The sequence below is a fragment of the Cryptomeria japonica genome, chromosome 6 (genome assembly GCF_030272615.1).
Source record: "Cryptomeria japonica chromosome 6, Sugi_1.0, whole genome shotgun sequence".
Lineage (NCBI taxonomy): Eukaryota > Viridiplantae > Streptophyta > Pinopsida > Cupressales > Cupressaceae > Cryptomeria > Cryptomeria japonica.
The window spans coordinates 617,992,111-618,014,032 of NC_081410.1; the positions used below are offsets into that span (position 1 = coordinate 617,992,111).

Sequence of the window (21,922 nt, forward strand, 5' to 3'; positions counted from 1 at the left end):
CATTCCAGATTGGTTAAAGGAGAGGCTAACAAGGGTGATTGTGATCGAAGATGAAGATAATGTAATTGACTTAGAGAGCCTTGTTGGAAATTCTCAGGGAGTAACAGAGAGAAGGAAGGCTACCAAGATGTCCAAGATGATCAGAGATGAGACAGGGTCCAGGAAGTTGCAGATAGCTACACCAGCAGTGGACAAGTACGAAGGTGAAATCCTTGTAGAGGAGTATGATGTAGAGACATTTGAACTTGGTCCACTCATAGCCGAGCAGACACTGGATGAGGCAACTGATTCATTTGAGGCACTTAAAGACAAGCTTAAAGAAGAAATGGAAAAGAATAGAAAGCTTGAGTGAGAGGTCAGTGCTTGGAGAGGCTACTTTAGCCATCTCAATCAGTCTTTGGGACGTCAGGATCCAGCAGTATCTCCTGTGCAAGCACTTCCCCTTGAATCAGTTGGTGAGGCAGAAAGAGTTAAGAGCTTGGTCCAGCTTATGAGCTCTTGGATTGACAAATCCCATACCGTTGCCATTGAGTTCGCAACAAGAATGATGCAGACCACCCATCGAGCTATCCAGGTACTTGAGATCATTCACAACCTAATGATAACAGTAGCCGCCTTTGCCCACACTAGAGATGTTATCATTCCTGTTCTGCAAGTAATCAGGCAAACACCAAGGAAGATCTTAGCACAAGAAAAGATAATGGATGGAGGAGCTCATAATTTACTCCAGTGGTCAACTCTACTTCAGATGAAGGAAGTTCTTTTCGAAGACATTAGTACGAAATGCAATCAAGTTGAGGAGGTCATCCATCCAATTCAGGACAAGGTGTTTGAGGTGTTATGTTCTATTCTTGGCAGAAGGATTGAAGATGAGACAGATGTGAATCTTCAAGAGTTGGAGGAGAAAGTCAAGGTCATCTTTTGCAAAGATGAGAATGTTATCACAGATGAGCAAAGGGATCAAATGCTCGCCACTATGCTCCTCATTGAGAAAATCAAAGAACTCGAGCCTAGATGGGACGTAGCTCTTCTCAAGGCTTTCGATCAGGTCATCCACTTGGAGGAACGAATGAGGAATCTTCCAGAGATTCCTATTGCTGAGATCAAGGGAATTGTGTCTAGATTCACTGCATATGCTAAGAAGGAGCATTGGAAAGGGAACAAGGTTCTAGAAGAGAGGTTGTTATAGATGATGTGGCACCTTAATTATCATTGGTCTATGTTTCCTAGATTTTTGTGCCAATTAAATATTTGGCTACGCATTTAATATTGTTCAATAAAAGGGGAAATTTTTGTAATAAAACCCTAATTAGGGTTTAGGTGTCAGAATCTCAGCCGTTGATCTTCTTTTGATCTGGGCCGTTCATTGTAATTGAGGATGCTATATATACCCTCATTCATTTTTCATTTTGTCATTAGAGATTAGAATATAGATAGAGAATAGTAGAATAGAATTAGAGATTTTGGAGAGAAGAAATTTATTTTGTAGCAAGATTGAGTTTTGAAGAGAGAATTTCAAGCAATTGTTGTCTATTTTGGCTTTGAGATTAATAAAATATTGAAGTTATGGTGTTTTATTGCAAATCTTGTGGCTACTTTCATGGTTGCTTACTTTCTTGAATCATTCTTGGTCGAAGTAGTATTTAAATTTGAAGGACTAAGTGTTGGGCTTGATCTTTGGTGAGATTCACGTTCCAAACCACTAGCTTCTTACTGATTGTAAGAATGCCTTGTGTGGTCAACTGGAGATATTTGGATTACTTAAACCTTCAGTCATTATTGAACTATTGATATGTACCTTCATGGTAGTGTCTATGATTCTTGATGAATTGAAAAATCAATAGTCACCTTAGAAGATCGCATCAACTTTAGTAGAGTTGTTATTCCTTGGCAATACTGAAATTGGTAGAAGCTTACCAAGTCTAGCCTACATTGAGTCATTCTTAGGATTAGATTAGAATTCATCTCTTGCAAACCTTATCTTTTGATCCTTTTTTGAGAACTTGTTAGTTTTAGGAAATCCTGTTCCTACAATAACGGAAACGTAAGGCCCCTTGATGAAACAACATTCACAACGACCACTGGTGCTTATCCACACGTAGAGACCCTACATCAAAGAACCTTGGAGTCATCCTGATTGATCCTTTCTCGCGACATCTTCAGCAATCAGAGGCTTTATTCAAGAGAGGATAAGGTACCCTTGGGTATTTTATTTTGTGTTAGGCGGTGTACAAAATACACGTCAACAGGTAGGTACATCGAAGTTTGTGCCATCTCCCATGAGTTAGGTACATTGAATCTGGACATGCTGAAGTGGACCAATCCGACTGGAGGAGTGATGACTGGGATGTCACCTTGTCTGACACTTGTAACTTGGTAGATATTCAATTTGATGTTGCTAAGAAGCTAGCTTTAATTAACTCTTCTGATACTGTCTGCTTCTTCAACGAACCCTTGCTTTAACTTCCTTTGTCTTCGATGTGTAGGATGGATGGTGTACCTTTCCTTCGAATGCTGAACTGGAAGAGGTCGTCCTTGATGATGCTGGACCGGAGAAGGCCGTGCTTGATGATGCTGGGCTGGAGAAGGTCGTCCTTGTTGATGCCGGACTGGAGGAGGTCGTCCTTGATGATGCTGGACTGGAGAAGGTCGTCCTTGTCTTGGCTTGATCTTCTTTCATCTGCAAAACAAATCAAAAGATGATTAAGGACACATAATAAATTCATTTCAACATAATATTTCACACCTTAAATCATCAATAAAAGATATTAAAAAGAAGTTAGTTCAAGACTCTTTCCAGGGACAGGCCCTATAAGAATTTCGCCCTGGACCCTCTAGAGGGGTCAGGAGCGAATTTTGCATTCCTGGCTCATTTAGACCTCCTTTCAACGTTACCTCACAATTAGCTCCTCGCCTAGCCCCAACAAGGTGAAAAATAGCAATTTCAAAGGATTTCGCCCTGGACCCTTAAGAAGGGTCAGGAGCGATTTTCTTGATTAGGCCTCAATTACCCCATTTTTTCACTCCAAAATCTTTCGGAAGGTGAGCATATGCTTGTTTTAGTCCAACAAAGTCTAGGGATCCATCCTTTTAGCTTCTCACATGGGCAAATTAGGTGATAATGAGAATTTTGCTTTGGACCCTTTGGAAGGGTCAAGAGCGAAATTCCTTCTTTAGGCTTCATTTTACACTTCCTTTACTTCACTTCACCCTACAAGGCAAGAATATCTCACCCCAGCCTCAACCATGCCATAGGTATCAACATTTTAGCTTCACCCAAGGGAAAAATGGTTGATTTGGAGAATTTCGCCCTAGACCCTTTGGAAGGGTCAAGAGCGAATTTCTCTCTTTGCTTGTTTTCCTTCACTTAAACTCATCTTGCAAGGCTTAAACAACCTCTCTCCAGTCTTTTCATGCCTTAGGAATCAAAATCTCATCTTGATACAAAGAGGAAATAGTGACTTTGATGAATTTCGCTCTGGACCCTTTGGAAGGGTCAAGAGCGAAATTCACTTTTTGCTTGCCTATTCACACTAAATTTCACTTTCTTCACTTCACTTCATCTGGAATCCGCCATATTGAACCCACTTCTCAACTTGGCAACATTGGTTCGATCTTCACAAGGCCCAAAAAGGAGAATTCACTCAAGAAACTAGCCAGGGACAGGACCTATCCAGAATTTCGCTCTGGACCCTTTGGAAGGGTCAGGAGCGAAATTCCAATTTTAGCTCAAAATTTGCATCTTTGGTGGATAAACATCTTTCCAAGGCATTCCAAATAGCTTCTCTCACCCTAGTCTAGGTCTGACTTAGCACAAAATTTGGAGAAAAGGATGGTTTTAGTGTTTTTCGCTCTGGACCCTTTGGAAGGGTCAGGAGTGATTTTCAAGTTTTGAGCATGTTCCTCCATCCTTTCAACTTAAATTCACCTCCAAGGCTAAGGACACATTGCCTCACTCCTATCTAGGCCATAAAAATCAAAATTTCAACTTGTCTTGCAAAGAAAGTAGGTGATCCTAGGATTTTCGCTCTGGACCCTTTGGAAGGGTCAGGAGTGAATTTCTTGGTTTGGGCTAATTTCCATCATTTTCAACACCAATTAACTTCAAAAGGCAAGAACATGTCTCCTCGCACCCATCCAAGCCATGAAAACCTAACGTTTGACTAGACTTGCAAGGAAAATAGGTGGTTTCAAGATTTTCGCTCTGGACCCTCTGGAAGGGTCAGGAGCGAAAATCACTTTTGGGCTCAATTCCTTCAAGTTTGATAATAATTGACAATTTGGAGTCATTCCTAAGGCCTTCTTTAATCATGATCCACACTAGATTTGGCATGAAATTAAGGGAAAAGATAGGTTTTGCACAATTTCGCCCTAGACCCTCTGGAAGGGTCAGGAGCGAATTTCCCTTTCTAGCCCAAAATCATAATTTTTTGAGACAAAAATCAATTCAAGGACAATCTCAAGGGCATCCCTCACCTTGGTCTAGGCATGGCTTGGTACAAATTTTGGAGAAAATGATGGGTTTTAGGATTTTCGCTCTGGACCCTTTGGAAGGGTCAGGAGCGAAAATCTTGTTTTAGGCTTATTCCTCCATCATTTCAACTTGAATCCACCTTAAAAGGCAAGAAAACACTTATCCTCACCCATCTAAGCTACAAAAACCCAATTTTGACTTGACTTTGTTAGGAAAATAAGGGATTTTAGGAATTTCGCTCTGGACCCTTTGGAAGGGTCAGGAGCGAAATTCACCTTCTTGGCAAAAATCCTTCATTTTTTCAATCCACTCTTCCTTACAAGATACATTTCATCATTTTTCATCCAAGGAACAAGGATTTAAGCCTAAGCAAGGTCAAAAAACTGGGTTTACAAGGAATTTCGCTCTGGACCCTTTGGAAGGGTCAGGAGCGAAATTCCCTCTCTAGGCTTGGAATTTCATCTTTTATTGCTTTCCATCATTCCTTAAGGCAAGAATATTTTTATCCTTCCTCCAACATGCCTTGGACACTAAGAACTCGGCCTAACAAGGAAGACAATGAGGTCCATGAAGATTTTCGCTCTGGTCCCTTTGGAAGGGTCAGGAGCGAAAATCATGATTTGAGCTTGATTCTCCATTTCTCCAACTCCAAACCACCTCAAGAAGCAAACTTAGATCATTCTCCACCTAAGGAACAAGGATTGGATCCCAAACAAAGTAGCAAAAGAGGTTTATAGTGAATTTCGCTCTGGACCCTTTGGAAGGGTTAGGAGCGAAATTTTCTTTTAGGCTAAAATCTTGCTCTTCAAAATCATCCAAATCCATCTCAAGGCAAAAATATACCAATTCATTCCCCAACATGCCCTAGAAACCAACACTTAGTCAAAATTTGAAAGGAAATGAGAGCTACAAAGATTTTCGCTCTGGACCCTTTGGAAGGGTCAGGAGCGAAAATCACTTTTTGGGTTGGATCCTTGACTTCATTTTCACATTTCTTCATTCAAACAAGCGTTTTTACCTTCATTCAAGCCTGGGAATGCGTTAGTTCTAGGTTTTGGTCAAAGTAGAATGTCTTATGGAGAATTTCACTCTGGACCCTTTGGAAGGGTCAGGAGCGAAATTTGACATTTTGGTCTCTCTGTCAGGATCATTTTATGGAATATAACATTTAAGTATAAGAAAGAAGAAACCTATACTTTAAGTTATATTCCATATATACTTTCAGGATGTTTGAGAGTGGTTTCGGACCTCCAGGAGTTATATTGCAAAATCTAGTTTTTGGAGGATTCTTCAGTTTTCCAGACTTAGTCAAATTTTAGGATCAGGACATTCTAGACTTAGCCAAACTTCAGGGCATTTGAAGATCAGGATGACATTTCAGACTTCATCACTCACCAACTCGACCTATCTCGGACCTTCAAGAATGGTACCCACTCACAAAGCAAGACACAATTAGCAACGAGAGCAAAACCAGGCCCTAAGGAAGACTCTCAAAGAAACCCTAATTCTGGGGCCTTGTGGAATCACCCTGGCTCAAGCAAAGCCTGCAATCCAACAATCCCCTCGACAACACTCATCCTGCAAAGGCTAACAGACAAAACCCTAAAAGACCTAGAAAACAAACCCTAGAAAGCAAAAAGAAAGGGTCCCCATTTGCAATGGGGCGATGTGTGAATACGTCACAACACCATCCCAAGCATAGTCGAGCATAACTCCTCTTGATCTAGGAGTTTGTCACAAGCTATCACTGGCTATAAGTAATTGTTCAATATTGTATGTGTGCCCATGAAATCCAAGAATCATTGCCAGCATAGCCAGATGGAAGCTCCAAGGCGAAGTGTTCAAGACAAGACGATAGGTTGAGAAGAGTTAATCAAAGTTAGAAGATAAGGCAATTTGACCAAGCTTTAAGATGTTGAGTATCAAAAGATATTGCCCAAGGCATCAACACTCCTTCATGATGATGTATCAAATCTATCAAGTACAAGCAGGTTGAGGGTGGCATCCCAATCACTATTCACCCAATCAGCAGGCTCCATGTCAGCATGTCCAGATGCAATGTATACGACTCATCCACGAAGGTGCAAAATTTGAGATAGCTAACATCATTTTCTATTGGTTCACATTCAATATTGAACCTAAATGTAATTTTCTCATTGGCCAAAAGGAGTTTGTTGTAACAAACTGTAATTAGGGTTTTCATCTTGTAATTTCAGCCATTGATTGTGAATCAATCTGAGCCACTCCTTGTAAAGAGCTATCTATAAGAGGCTCAAATCTTCTCATTTATTAAGGTTAATAGCAGGTTAATAGTTAATAGATCAGTAAGCAAGTTAATAGTTCAGTAATAGCAGATAGCAACTAGAGTAGAATAGGAAGAGAAGGCAGAAGTTGTTGCCAAATTTGTAAATAGACTTCCTTTTCATTGAAGTTATGATGAAATGTATTGTTTCTTCTACAATTGCATGGTTTCTTGTTGGATCTTCATGTTAGATAATGATAATTAGATGAATGAAAGAACTTTGTGCATGATCAATGGTGAAAATCATATATCCATACCACTAGCAATTTGCAAATTGTAAGTTTGCCCTGTGTGGTCAACTGAAATCCTTAAATGAGCTTAACTTCAATTGCTATTCACGCTTTGATATGCATTGCCTTGATGGTATCCTTGTTGTTGATAGTGATTTGAACATCATTTTGCTCTCCTTAGAAGATCACACTAAACTTAGAATCCATTGCTCTTGCATTCTTAGGATTAGATTATATTTCTTGAACCCTATCTCTTTTGCTCTTTTATTTTCCAAGCAAATAGTTAGAATCTTCCAGCAACATCTAAATTTTCAACATTCAAGTATTCAACGCAAGTCCCCTTGGATTACCAGCAATCACATCAAGTTATCAACCAATTGAGCTATCCACACGTCAAAACCTGGCTATAGAAACCTTGGAGTCATCTTGGTTGATCATTCAATTTAGCATCCATGAAGATTTTGATCAAGAGAGGATAGAATACTTTTGGTATTTTATTCTGTGTTCGATTGTGCTAAAAATCACATCAACACACCCTAACCTTGCTCATGATTATTATTGCAATAGATAATATCTAGCCATATGATATGGCATACAATTGAAAGAAAAAATCTAAAAACCCTCATCTCCTGAAGACAAAGAACATCGAGAGGGGTAAATATCTTTCAAAAATCTCAAAACATAAAATTTGTGTTTTGGGTTCATTAGAACTCATTGAAATGAAGCAAGATACATGAAAATGATTCAAACACCAATCTAATCAAGAGAGTATCATGCAAGTTATTTAATCTTTATAACTATAGCAAGTACAAACAATATGAACATAAAATAAGAAATATACAATAAGACAAGGTGTACTAATACAAGGTGTACACCAGCCTAGCATTTCCATTTCTTATTCCTATAAAGTTTCATGACACTTCTTCTAACCATGGGGGAAACCCTTTCCGGAGAAAAAAACCACACTCCAAAGCAGCCCAATGTTATTCAGTAAATCAAACAATTCAGAATAGACATGCAGCATCACCAACATACAAATTTAGAATACACATGCAGCAGTCGAATGGTCCAAGGTTTTTCAGAGATGTCATATTGTATGTGTGCCCATGAAGTCCCTTATTCAACCCAGATTAAGGGATTAGTGCAATGGTTCCCCTTTGGATTTGTTTCTATAGACTTACTTTGGATCTCAAAAAATCTATTGTTGTCAAATTACTTTCCAAGCAGTTTGGTGTTTTTGTAAAATTTGACTATGAGGATGAAAGCTTCCAGAACAGTTTTGTGTGGGTTTGCATTATTGCAGATATTTACAAACAAGTATTTCATGCCTTTTGCATCCTATCAATGCAAGGATTGTGGGCTTAGAATGTGAACTATGAAGATTTACCATTCAAATGTTTCAGATGCAATCAGCTTGGTCACAGAATCTCTGATTGTAACTCTTTACATTCACTAGTTTCCCATTTTTTTTTGGCTCCAACATTTGGTCAAGAAAGCAGTCACTCTAGATGGAGATTTCTTATGGAGGAATTATGGTTATTAATGGTGGCACAGGATAAAAGTTTTCAGCAGGAAGTCAGAGATTCTGAAGGCTATGAAGCTGGCTGAGATGGCTTAGCATTATGATTTTGATTCTATGATTAATGATGACAATGGTATGGAATCTAAATGTTCTAAGGAGGCTGAGGAAGACCTTTTGCCATCCAGAGAATCTCATACCATCTCACAAATGATATTCCAAAAAACAACGGCAAATTGTGGGCCCAACAACAATCCTGGGCATAAGTATGGAAAGTAAAAACTACACAAATGGATTACTAATGATAACCGATCTTCTATTGGCAGATATTTTCCTCTCAAGGACTCTAACTCTTTGTTTGAAAATGATAGTTTGGAGGCAGCTGAGAAGTTAACTGAGTGAAATATGAATTGTGAAGCTGAGAACCTTGAGATTCAAACTCTCTCTTAGGCTTAGGAGTTGGGTGACAGCTAGGGTTGTCTCTCTCTCTTGATTCAAGAGGTACTCTCAGCCCTTTCTCTTAAGAAATGCATAGGTAGGAAATCAGAAGCAGAAATATTGTGGCCAGAAGCTAGGGATGTAATCACTGATGACTCTCTGTTGACTATGGAAGCCCTTCTTTCCCAAAGGGGAGGAGGTTGACATCAAAGAATGATTAATTTTGTATCCCCTTTCCTTTGGGGATTTGTATTTTGTTAGTTATATAGTAATTCTTGGTATGAGGTTTGTAGTTGCTTTAAGTCCCTTGGTTCTTTTAAGCAGGTTTAGTTATGCTGGTTTTGATGGTCTGCATCTTTGTTGTTTTCATTGTCTCTAAGAGTTTTGTGTTTGGCAAATGGCCCCAATAGATTCCCTCACTTACATATCAAAAAATTAAGGTTTGCCTCGTTTCACTTTCATTTTCATTGAGTAATTCTTCTATGTTGAACATCATAAAAAAATAATCCAATGTTGTTGGCACCACTTCCTGATCCATCATCATGGAAATGCTTGAAGTCATTACTTTCAAGAGATAAAACTAACATCCCTATAAATAAACATCTTAACAATGACAAGGAAAGAGATAGGCTAAAAATTGCTTGGGGGCAAGAAAAGTATCTAAAATAATAAGGAAAAGTAAAGGTACGATAGTTTAATTATGACAAGTTTGATCTAGAGACTAAGTTTGTGATAAGTGGCTTCCAAGCTTAACTACATTTCCAATCATCATACCTATTAAGATTTTTTGGTCACTTCTTAATTTCCATAGTAATTGAATCCTTTTGTCCATCCAATGACTTTGCAAGAACAGAAATCTGATATTTTCAATGTGAAGTTGGTGTTTTCAGTGGCATCCATGTTTGCTAAGAGCTTCATCCTAGTCCATTAGATATTTGATGCATGTTCCTTACTAATTTGATAACAATATCTGGTCCCATCAATAAAGAGAATTTCATGAGCAAGGGATTTTGTAAACCCTTTTTGTAAGTGTAGCATTAATAGGACCTCTAGCGCTTTTCAGGCTGTTGCTAAGAATTCTGTGAGTTTTAAATACCCGTCATCAAATAAAAATATCGGCAATCTTGTTTGTGATACATTGTATGTATGCAATGTCATATTTTCAATTACCCATATCAATTTCAGATGTAAGAATGTATGTCCCCTTTCTAAAATAGGATTTAATAATAATAATAGTAAAATTAAAATATAAAAAATAAAATTGAATATAATTACAATTTAATTAAGTTTCATGAAGGGTCAAAAGGCATGAAATGCAGAGTTGCGACTCTCTCAAACATGAGATATGAAAGGGAGAAGAGTTCATTTGAAAGGGGATATGGAGGAAGGAAGAAAGGATGGAACATGGGAATCAAGGGTAAATGGAAGAAGAAAGGAATGGGAAGAAAATGAGGAAGTGACTCTTTCAAAGGGCAGAAATGATGAAGGGTTGTAACTCTTTCAAAAGGGTGATAATTGTCAAATATTGTGATTCTTTCAAAGGGCAGAAATGATGAAGGGTTGTACTCATTCAAAGGGTGGTAATTATGAAAGGTTGTGACTCTTTCAAAGGGTAGAAATTATGAAGGGTTGTACTCTTTCAAAGGGTGTTAATTGTGAAAGGTTGTGACCTGTGCAAAAGGAAGACATAATGAAGAGGTGCGACTCTCCCTCACATTGGAAAGTATAAAGGGGAGAAGGTTTCATTTGAGGAGGACATCCAAGGCAGAATTTGGGAAATAATTTATTATTCTCAAAAGGCAGCAATAGAGGGTGGTGACCCTATCACTAACAAAGTCTAAAGGAGAAATCATTCTAAGCATTCAAGGATCACTTATCAATCATCACTCATGAATCCACAAAAGCAATCATCTATAACCAAATCGAGCAAACAATCAATCAGCAAATCATTCTATCAAATCAGCATTCATTCAATCATCATTCACCAATATATCAAACTGACATTCATTACATCATCACTCATCTAATCAACAATGACTTAATCATCACTCGCCAATACCTCAAATCATACAATCAAAGGAGTTCATTCAATCCATCAATCATTCAACAACATTCCATCAATCAAGTGAAATTGAATGATCAAAGAACAAGTATAAAAGGAATTAAGGAATGAGAACTGAACTAAGAGCAGAAATAAATATTTAATATCAGAAAATAGATTTAAAAGATAAATTCTTTGAACAGAGTAAATTAAAGGCATATATGTGTGTGTGTTCGTGCTAGAGTGATACTTTGCTGAAATTATTGATGTTTGTAAGTAATCTAAATGCTTCTCTTTATTATAAATATATGATAACAAATTCATATAATAATCCATTTTGAATTTAGAGAATGGATTGCAAATGGGAACAATGGCCAGCCTTCCGAGTTCATGAGAGGTGAAAGAAGACCGGCCTTCATGCTCTTATCAAGTATGTCACCTTGAGTTAGAATGGATGGCCAGTCTTCCATGCTCGTGGGCCAAGGGGTGGAATGGAAGACCGGCCTTCCATGCTCTTGGGCTTGATCAAGGTGGATGACCAGCCTCCAAGGTGGACTGAGGGATCGAAGGGTGACCCACCTTCCATGCTCTCACAATACAAGGGCGACCAATCTTGAGATTGTGGTTTGCAAACGTTTCAACGAACCCCTAATGAGATTATTATAGAAATCTACATCGGAATGGCTATTAGCTTAATTAGATTTTAATATGAATAATGTTTATATGATATCATGCACCATACTAATGCTTAGTCAAAATAGATCTTATCTTGGCTTGCGGTTTAATGTCAATTCCCAGTGACTATTATTGTGTGCAAGACCCAAACCAAGAATTCTCTTAAAAGGGCATTTCAATTGGTAAATTTATATTCTAAAATGTATCACATTTCTTATTTTTAATCGGAATTGTGGTTTTAGGGCAAAGTTTAGGAATATCCCAAAAGGGGGCATTACAAGGAACTCTTATTCGTCTTTTGGCTTTGTTATACGATTTCTTAAATTGTCGATCACACTAGCCATTTTGATTGATGACTTTTCATTGTTATTTGAATTTCTCTATTTTTCTTGAGGTGATCAGGGTTAAAGATTCTAACAGCTGTAGTAGACAGAATATCCGTAACCCCTGTTTTCTAAGACAGATAATAGTGAGAATCAGTTCTGATGTATACAGCTGTATGTTTTATTTTCTGTAAACTTGTTGAGAGAGGAACATGACTGTTACAGGTGATTAAAATGTCTCAAAATGGAAGATACTGATTTTCTTATACTTCCATAGTGAATCAAATATGCTCTGAGTGTACATTCAGGCATACCAAGAAATCATTGAGCACCTTCCTTCCGTAAGGCCAATTCACATTGGTGTTGTTAACATACTGAACCACCACTTTAGTTTGAACAAGGACGATTAAAGTTCATTCTCCTCAAGTTTCTCCATGAATAAGTTTGCCACAATTTGGCAGAGAAGATTTTATAAATCAATCAACCTACTTCCACATCTTCTAGAATGGCCTATTGGCAAGAAAGCGGAAACCAACCTAAATGAATCTGGATCTAACACCTTTACGAATAAGTGATACCTGGAATGTTTCTCCACTCAAGCTATGATAAGATACAATCGATTAAAGATTTAACGTATACTTCTAGCCCTTAGGCCTAAGTTGAGCGTTAACAAATTGATCAGCTCCCCTCCTAGACTATTGGATTCACCTATTCCTGAAAAATGCCACTTAAGGGCAAAAATTTTTGTGATAAGATTCCAACACTTTAATGCATGGTGCTCAAAACAGAATGATTGCAATACGAGAAACAAAAGAGTCAAGTATACTATAGATCCTAAATTCGGGCCCAGTCTTTCAACTACTTCATTGTTTCTGTCCAACAGCCTCCACTTATATTCATCTTTAAGCGAAGTACTCTTTTAGATACTGTGACTAGCTACTATGAACTCCATAATCAAAGAATATAAATCAGTGTAACCCGAGGATGCGTCCCGCGGGTTTTCCCAATTTACCCCCATCCAGAAATGAGTGATGGGGAATGCGGATCAACCGTCCTCTCTCTGTCACCATTCTGTAAAATATTTTACCGGAGCCTTCCCCACTATCTCACCAAGAAAAACCGTAATAAAACAAAACTCGGAGATTTTATTTTGAAGCATCAGAATAACGATCTCTTTAAGTAGATGCACTTCGATAGAGTCTGTAAACCGATTTATTCAAGTTCTTTTTATCTCGTCTTATAAGTGAAGCAGAAACATTAAAAAAAAGTTCCATGTTATCTTTTGTGCTATCATGGAATCACTTGGTAAGACTATTTAAACCAAAATATTGCATTATAAAAGATTTGCAAACTTATTATTAAAATTTAATAATACCTCAACCGAAATGCATACAAATACAAAACTACCGACCAGTAATCTAATATATGTTCACCTTAAGAATCAAGATCTCCCTGTATTCAGCAACCACAGAGAGATCTTAATTCTTAATCCAATGGACAATTGAGAAATGCAAATATCCACGCAGAGATTCAAGATTTGGCATTTTTTCAGATCAAGCTAAAGAAAATGATAAATTACAAAACAAATATTGGAGAATTGGAATTCATAGTAGATTGGGGTTGGAGATTTTTTCTTACCTTGTGATGAAGCCAATCTATTTAATTCTCTATCTGGTTTCTCATCTTCAAAATTTGAAAAAGCTGTTATATAGAGCAACAAAAACACGTATGAGGTGGCTCATCAGCTTTCTCTGCAGATGTACATTTCGTCATCGTCGTTCTTGACCGACCGACCACCTTCTCTCTAATAATACGTGTCAAATGCTTACCAGACGCCCGTTAGATGATTACTTCAAGCGCAAAAAGTTGAGTAGATTGAAATTTTTGCAAACTAGACTTCTGATTTTGTTCTTGTGATTATCTTGTCTAAATATCTTTTTGCTACCTAGTTGATGAGCTTTTTCCCCGTAAGCTTTTGAGGGAAAAGTTGTTTTACATTACAAAATTATATTTAGTTGTTAGAAATTGTTTTTAACATATTTATTTATTAGAATTATTTTTAGTTATAAGGAAATTTAATTTTCTAATTTATTAAAATATTATATATATTATTATTTTTATGGATAAATTTATTGTATCTTCTATTAATATATTATAACACTTTTAATTTGTACATATTCATAGTTTTTATTGGTAAATGTATTGTAGTTCTAAATGCTATTAAGTATTAGTAATAGTTCTTCACATGTTAACTTAGCATTTTTTATTTTTTCATAATATACTCCTTTAGGTTTCTTCACTTGAAAGTGATAACCACATATCACCATCAATAAGACAAAGGTAGTTAACGTTAATCATTTCTAAGGTCCATGCCAACTCATATGTTTAAAGCATTATTGTATCTTGATAAGTAATATTAATTTTAATATGTTAGGGTAAAGGTTGAGAATTTGAAAATATATTTTATTTGGATGACAAATGAATATTTTGTCTTTTTACTTTTTAATTGCATATGTATTTTTTAGTTGTATTATGATGTATTGTTTTAATGATTTATTTTTCATTTTTGTACATAAGTCGGTCACAACTGTACATTTATTGCTTCTAAATATGTATTCTAGAATTTGACTATTGTCTAATAACTTATATGTCAAAAGAAGCCAAATTGAGCGCCTATGATATAGTATTTAAGTAGAAGACCTTGTGAGAAGGAATTATCATCACAAAGAACCTCAAACACATTATTAGTTGGATCCATCAAGCTAGCATAAACATCAATAGCTAATGCATGAGCCTACAAGACCATCAATAACATTTATGTTTGTCTTGCATGTCTTAGATCTTTACACATTGTAAATAACCTCCATATTATTGAAATAACAAAATACACCATTTACACATAATTAATCTTTAATTATTACAAATTTATTAATATACAATAAATAGATACTAAAAGTTTCAATTTGACAAAATGTTTAAATACATGTCCCAAAAGATTATCAAAACATAAGAATTTTATTTTAGTTACAAAAGACCATAAGGTCGATTACATTGAATATATAAAACATAGCTGATAATCATCCTAACAAGGGCTCCCAACATCTATCTCCTACGAGCACACCATGGGTGAGAACATTGCCGAAGCGCTTTATTGCCCAACCACGAAGCATTTACACTTCCCCGAAGTTCTTCATGACACGAAGAACCTCCGACCTTGGACAAGGACGCCTAGCGACTCAAAACTGGCAGGGGATGAAATCTGGTGCAACTTAGTGTATCTACAATCTAAGATGCTATTGTAACAAAACTAAGATATGGAAGAGAGTGAAAATATAATGATTCACTTAAAGCAAGCATACACTAAGATATCAACATAAACTTTGGCCAAATTTATTTTTGAGCCAACTATCGACACATGAGTTTAAGCGGAGACTTAAGATTCTCTGGGAACTCACCCTTCTCTTTACTCCATATTCGACACCCGTCCGACAAATATTAAAACACATTGAATACACAACCCACAACTATACAAACATGCATACAAGTGAAAAAATGAGCATACATGAGTTCATAAAGCATACATGAACATGCAAAGGTCCACAAAAGCAATAGCTTGGGAATATACCCAAGTCTACAAAAGCACTCCTTGGCTCACATAAGCATCTCTATATGCATGATCTTCTTGGAAATTAGTACAAGCATATAACTAGTTCGAAATCAAATTTTACACATGATAACATGTGCTGATCGAGCTTGCATTTGGGCTTAAAACAAATACAAAAGCTAAAATCAGTATAAGAGACATGGCAAGGATCTCACACTCAAATATTAACCATGGGACCTTGAGTCATTTATAGAAGCCTAAACACATATTTATGCAAACGATCATCACCACTTCAATTATTCAAAGATGTATTCTGGTATCTAAGTGTAAAGCGGAAAATCGAACCCTAGGTGTTCCCCCACTCCATGGAGAGAGAAAGGAGGTCACTAGGATTGACGGTTTTCACTTAGGAGAGACTTTACATTCAAAAGAGGGGTTGAAACCCACAAGATCCAATCCCACACAATGCAAGACTAGATTCTAAATGAGTTTCAAGGGTGGAGACATCAAGGATACCCTCTTTTGTAAAGAATGTAGATAGAAGGATTGAACTAGGAATGTATGTAAAGTAAGAAAGATTCGCTTGTAGACGGAGATAGGGACACGGGATGAAGCTACGGACCTGAAATTAGCAGTAAAATGTCGAGACGAAGCTGTCCTGCAAATTTGAGCGAAATTTGATGGGACGATGGCGCCCGGAGTGCACACGGTCCTCCGAAAAATCCGCGAAACGAAGGGGGATTTGTTTGTCTCTGCACAAGGATTCCAGATTTTCAATTACAATCGCATACCTTCAACCTACACATAGAAAGAGAGGACGATTGGGGGGTTAGGGATTAGGGGTTTGCCTTTAGGTCAAACCCCGGTTTTGGAATTAATCAAGAAATGAGAATGCTGTAAATGTAAATGTTTGTAATGTAATCAAGTATTGATACCTTGTTGTAAGAATGTTTGTATTCTTACATGCGAAGGTGTAATGATGTTGTATGTTATATGTTGTAGGTGATCTCCTCTTCAATGGTTGAATCCTTGTCTTGAATGCAACACTTAGCCTTGAATGGAGACTTAGAATGCTCAATTGCTTGAAGGAATGCTTGAATGCTTGAATGTTTGAATGTTTGAATATCACTTCCGCCTCATGCACACATATGTTTTTCCTCCCCCTTTCTGAAAGGGGAAATGTAGTTTATATACTTGTCAATTAGGGTTAGGAGACTGATTTTTCCGACCTTAGGCCGACCTAGGAACATTATTTTCCAAATTGCAAACTTAAAGACTCGATGCCCAACCAGAGACCGGGCCCAAAATAGGGCAAGGGACCAGGGCACTGGGTGCCATAACGCCATGGTCCTGAATGACCAGGGCGCTGGGCGCCATGGTCCCACCTCCCGGGACAGCAGGGTGCAAGGAGAATCAGGCCAAGGTGCAGAAAAATGCAGTTTTTGATGTCGTAAATAGGTTTCGGGGTCTCCATTCAGGTTCAACGTTGCGCCGCCATCGTGAAGACCCAAATGCAGTCAAAATTGCAAGTGTCACAATTTTAGGATGCTACACTAAGATATGACTCATTCAATGAAACCACTCTTAATTAGAATATTCATTAAATGATGTTGCAATAGAGATACAAAATTTAAGATATTAAATTAACAACATATCGTTAACACTCTTGATCTTCAATAAGGGAATCTAACCACTCAAGATATTCCAACTCTATATTGATTCAAAGGTTTAATGAAATAGATCATATCCCTAGATAACCTCTAGAGAATTTAACCAATAACCATAACAACCATAGGTACTATCCTGTCATTGCAACCTATACATCGATGTGTATCGATAAGAATACCATGCAATCTCATAAGCAATATAGTTCTAACAACTATGAAATAGGAATTTCTTAGTAACTTTGTAATATTAGATACTTGGTGCTTAACTCCATCCTCAAACCACAACTTTAACTAATTTCAAGATGATAATAATAACTCACAACTTATCCATACTGAAAAAAATCTGATTAGTCTACAGAAATCTACGATCTCCCCATAATATGAAATAGTTATAAAAATACTCTCTAACTTTGAGTAATTTAACTTCGACCTTATAGGGATTTATGGATCCTAAGGCTTCAAAGATAACTACAATTATACTTTCATATATTTAAAACTTATTCTCATTGACACAATATTCATTTTGAATATAAGGATATATTAATATCATTACTTATTATATCACTTAAATTTTGCCAACATAATAATAGATTCCCTGATGGTTATAAGCTATCTATAACTATAAAATTGATGCTTAGGTGATTTACAGATTACCATACTTAGTGGTATACATATCAACTGAGTACCTATGATTTTATGTAAGTTGAAATCAAGATCACACCATTGAAACAATTTAAGTGATATCATCAATTTTAATCATATATTCTTACAGGTTTTGCCTATAACCGATATCTCTATTGAAGAACTACAAATAATTACTTGTAAATAAATTCTAACACTTTTAATCATCACTTCACATTTTAATAGCATATTTATAATTATTATCCTTAATTAAGACAATTCAATAGTCTTGGAAATTAATATTTCTCCTCATTAATTCCATTAATTAACTTTCATCAAAGGTCAACTGTTAAGAGATCTGAATACGTGATTCATTTGCTCTCTAAGTCTCTCATTAGATAATCAATATGTATTTACACTATTGACTACTTATACCTGCGATGACTATTGCATCGATCTCACTAAGCATAATACTTCTTAATGAAAGAACAAAGTTAAGAAATTTAAATTTCTCAAATGGGAAAGGATGCTAAATCCCTCACTGGCGACGTTAGTGGATTATGGTAAGACTTCATCCCAAGATCATAGAAACTTAATGCTGCAACGTATAGGAATTGTATAGGATTGATAACTTTTGGACGGGAAAGGATGCTAAATCCCTCACTGGCGACGTTAGTGGATTATGGTAAGACTTCATCCCAAGATCATAGAAACTTAATGCTGCAACGTATAGGAATTGTATAGGATTGATAACTTTTGTCCAACTAGAGGTATGCATGTAAATTGGGTTAATTCAGGGACAAAAGATTGTGTTACGATGAGATGATAAGAGAAATCATGAACAAACATCTAGAGTGTCTTGAGTATGATTTAAATCACACACATTAAGTTTACATTTTTAGGCTTAAAAGTATTAAATACTCAGAGTTGACTGACATTTTCTAAGCTTAATATGTTGCTTAAGGTGTGTGGTCACACACAGAATGCATTTCTAGACACTAAGAATGCACTTCTAGACTTAAAAGTGTTAAACACTCAGAATTGACTTACATTCTCTAAACTTAATATGTTACTTAATGTGTGTGATTTAAGACTGACCAGTGTCTTGATGTTATATCCGATCAACTGAAAAAGAGGAAGATGTTGGGTTTTATTAAATGGTGCCATATTAGCGATGACCCCTAACCAATGGCTTCTAAATGTATAGAATCACTCCATTTATAGCTTGGCAGCTAACCATGTTCTAGTATTATCAAGGCTAAACTTATCGCGATTTGAAGAGCTGAGACTAATGAGAGCAGAACATCATTGAGATTTATGAGGGACAAGCATCTCAAGAGAGCAATATGTATGCATTGAACCTAGATAAATAGATATGCATGGGGGAGATAGGAATGAATTTTTCTCCTAGAGTTATTTTCATACACAGATCTGAGCAAGGATATATGGACTGGACTTAAGCTATAAGACAGTTATTTCCAAATCAATAGTTGATTCTGAATAAGGAGGTACTATTATTTATTTTGGCATACAAGTAGAGAATTCCATAATATATCATTCATGAAAATAGATGATGCGCATTTATCAGAGGACCTACCTGTAGCAAAGCCTCCAGTTTTGCTTCTACCTTAATAGCCTTCAAGGTTTTTGCATAGAACTCCTTTGAAGGAAAAAGTAATGGTGATCTGCTGATCATAGCACAAACAAAATCTGTAAAAGTTCCCAAATTGCCCGGGCCCAAAGTTTAGCATTAAACTATGCTTTCTGATTTTGACAGTTTGTAATCCTTAAGACATTCCATCTCATATTCTGCTCTGGAACACCTCACATTTTGCTCCTCGTACAAACATCTAGCCTGAGCTTCTTCTCCTTCTCACAAATACCATAGCCATCTTAAAGATCTACTAAGTTAATCTCACCTCGGGTGCCCAACAATTTACAAACTCACTGCAATATATAGAAAATTCAATAGCTATGGATGGCTGGTTTTTAGAGCATGGGTGACTGTAACATATTTATGACAAGAATGGTAAGAATTTTATTAGGCATGGGCTTCTGTCAACATCATAACTCAATTGACATAACTCCAATCTGCAGACATGAAGTGTTGCAGTCTGCCATCTGCCAGTGCATTGAAAGTCTTCAACGTCTCCGACTTTTCAGTCTTAATCGGAGTTAAAAACATACGCCATTGTCCAAGTTTATTTATTGATTTGGATGACTCCCTTTCCATGGCTAGTTTGACTATTATCTCCTCCTTATCTGCAAAAACTACTTCCTACGTGGAATAAGGAAACTTTCTTTAATTGTTTTTACAAGTTAGGGGAAGAGCATTAATAGATAACATAGTTCCAATAACCATCATTTTATTGTCATGTTGACCTCCCAATAGTCGTCATAGTGAAAATACCATTAATAAATTTATTTTGTACCAATAGTTGACTATTTTTTGTAATTAATTTGTCCATTTGTGCACAACTATTGGAACATTTGTCCCATTTGTGTACTACTATTGGAACATTTGTGCACCACTATTGGGACATTTGTCAACAAGTACTAGCGATTTTGAGTTGACGGTTATTGGAACATCTTTAGTTAGGTATCAGGCGACACTTTGAAATGTGTACTTTTTGACCTTTGTGCACATAATTGATTCCACAACGTGCATCGTTACTACCCAAAAGCCAGATCGATAGCTATAAGCAGTTAAGTCGCATATGAAGACAACTAAAAAAAATAAAATCAAAAACCGATGTACCATTTAAGATCTGTGGGTGTGCGAAGTTAGCTATGACAACTACTGATGCTCTTCCCCTATTAGTTTAAAAAAAAAACTTTTCATATACTAAGTTTTTTTTCCTTAATTAAATTCTTAACCTACTTATATTCATGTCTTCCCACGTGGGAAGCTAAAAAAGAAAAGGTCTCTTTATTTTCTCTCTTTTTAATTGCTAAATTTATTAAAAAAAATGTTTACTTTCCCTTCTAGAAAATAAATGGATATTTTTAAGGAATTAGAATCATTTCAAGTTAAATGTAAGTTATATAGAATTTAAGTTTTTAATAATTATAGTTTTCAATATAGAATGTAAGTATATATTATCTTGAATATTAAAATATCAAATTAATTATTATTATTATTTTTACACTTTAATATGAAAATATTAAATAAATATTTAAAAAATAGGGTTGTGACAAATATTGACTTGGTTTCAAGGAAATTGCATGATTCCTTCCATTTACAATATACATCTAAGGTGCATATCGACACCTTATTTATCTCAAATAGAAGTACATCCATATGCAAACACATTATGAAAGTTGATAGGTGCATAGGGCAATTGCATGCAAGGACATGGCCAAACCAATTGGACTAGATCATGTGAATAGGTTTGTCTGAGACAATGACCACCTACACATTATTAAAATATTAGATCTAGAATTTGTCTCATTAATCACAACATATCATACAATCCAAAGGCAAAATGAAAGTGTATTGATATAGCTAAGGACTTTTTGGCAATCTCATTTACATTTATCATATTAAATTATGCCTCAATTTTCATTTGGTCTACACAAGGTCTAATTATTGCATATCCATCATTTTAATATTAGACAATTAAAATAAATTCTAGAGGCTAGGTGTTAATCCTCTATATGTTGGTGAACCTGAATGATCTTACACCATTGAAGGTCTTGCTCTAGCCCATCCTTTATCTTTATTCACAATTCTTTGATTATTGTTACTTCATTTAGTATCGATTGAATTCAACCCCTGCCCTTATTCTCCACTCATATTTATATCAAGGATTTAAAATGTTTTTGCTGATTATTACAACAAATCCATTAGTCATTGATAGTGAATTTGAACCTTAATGATGAATCTTTTTATAAAAATGTTTAAGGTTAGGTTCTTCTTAAGTGTGGTTGTGTATGCAAAGAATGTGCAAATTAATGTTACCTACTTGGCTATCTCCAACTAGCCTAACACTAATTTACAACTACATGAACTAAGGTTGACAAGTGGA

General features: G+C 36.1%; 1 protein-coding gene across 1 annotated transcript in view; it reads right to left on the reverse strand.

The window, feature by feature from the left end:
- LOC131876745 (uncharacterized) overlaps positions 1 to 19,807 on the reverse strand; it is a 42,136-nt gene extending 22,329 nt beyond the window's left edge. The window contains exon 1 of the mRNA XM_059222217.1: positions 19,492 to 19,807. The gene's annotated coding sequence lies outside the window, so the exon portion shown is untranslated. The remainder of the gene's footprint in view (positions 1 to 19,491) is intronic.
- Positions 19,808 to 21,922: the final 2,115 nt, after the last annotated feature.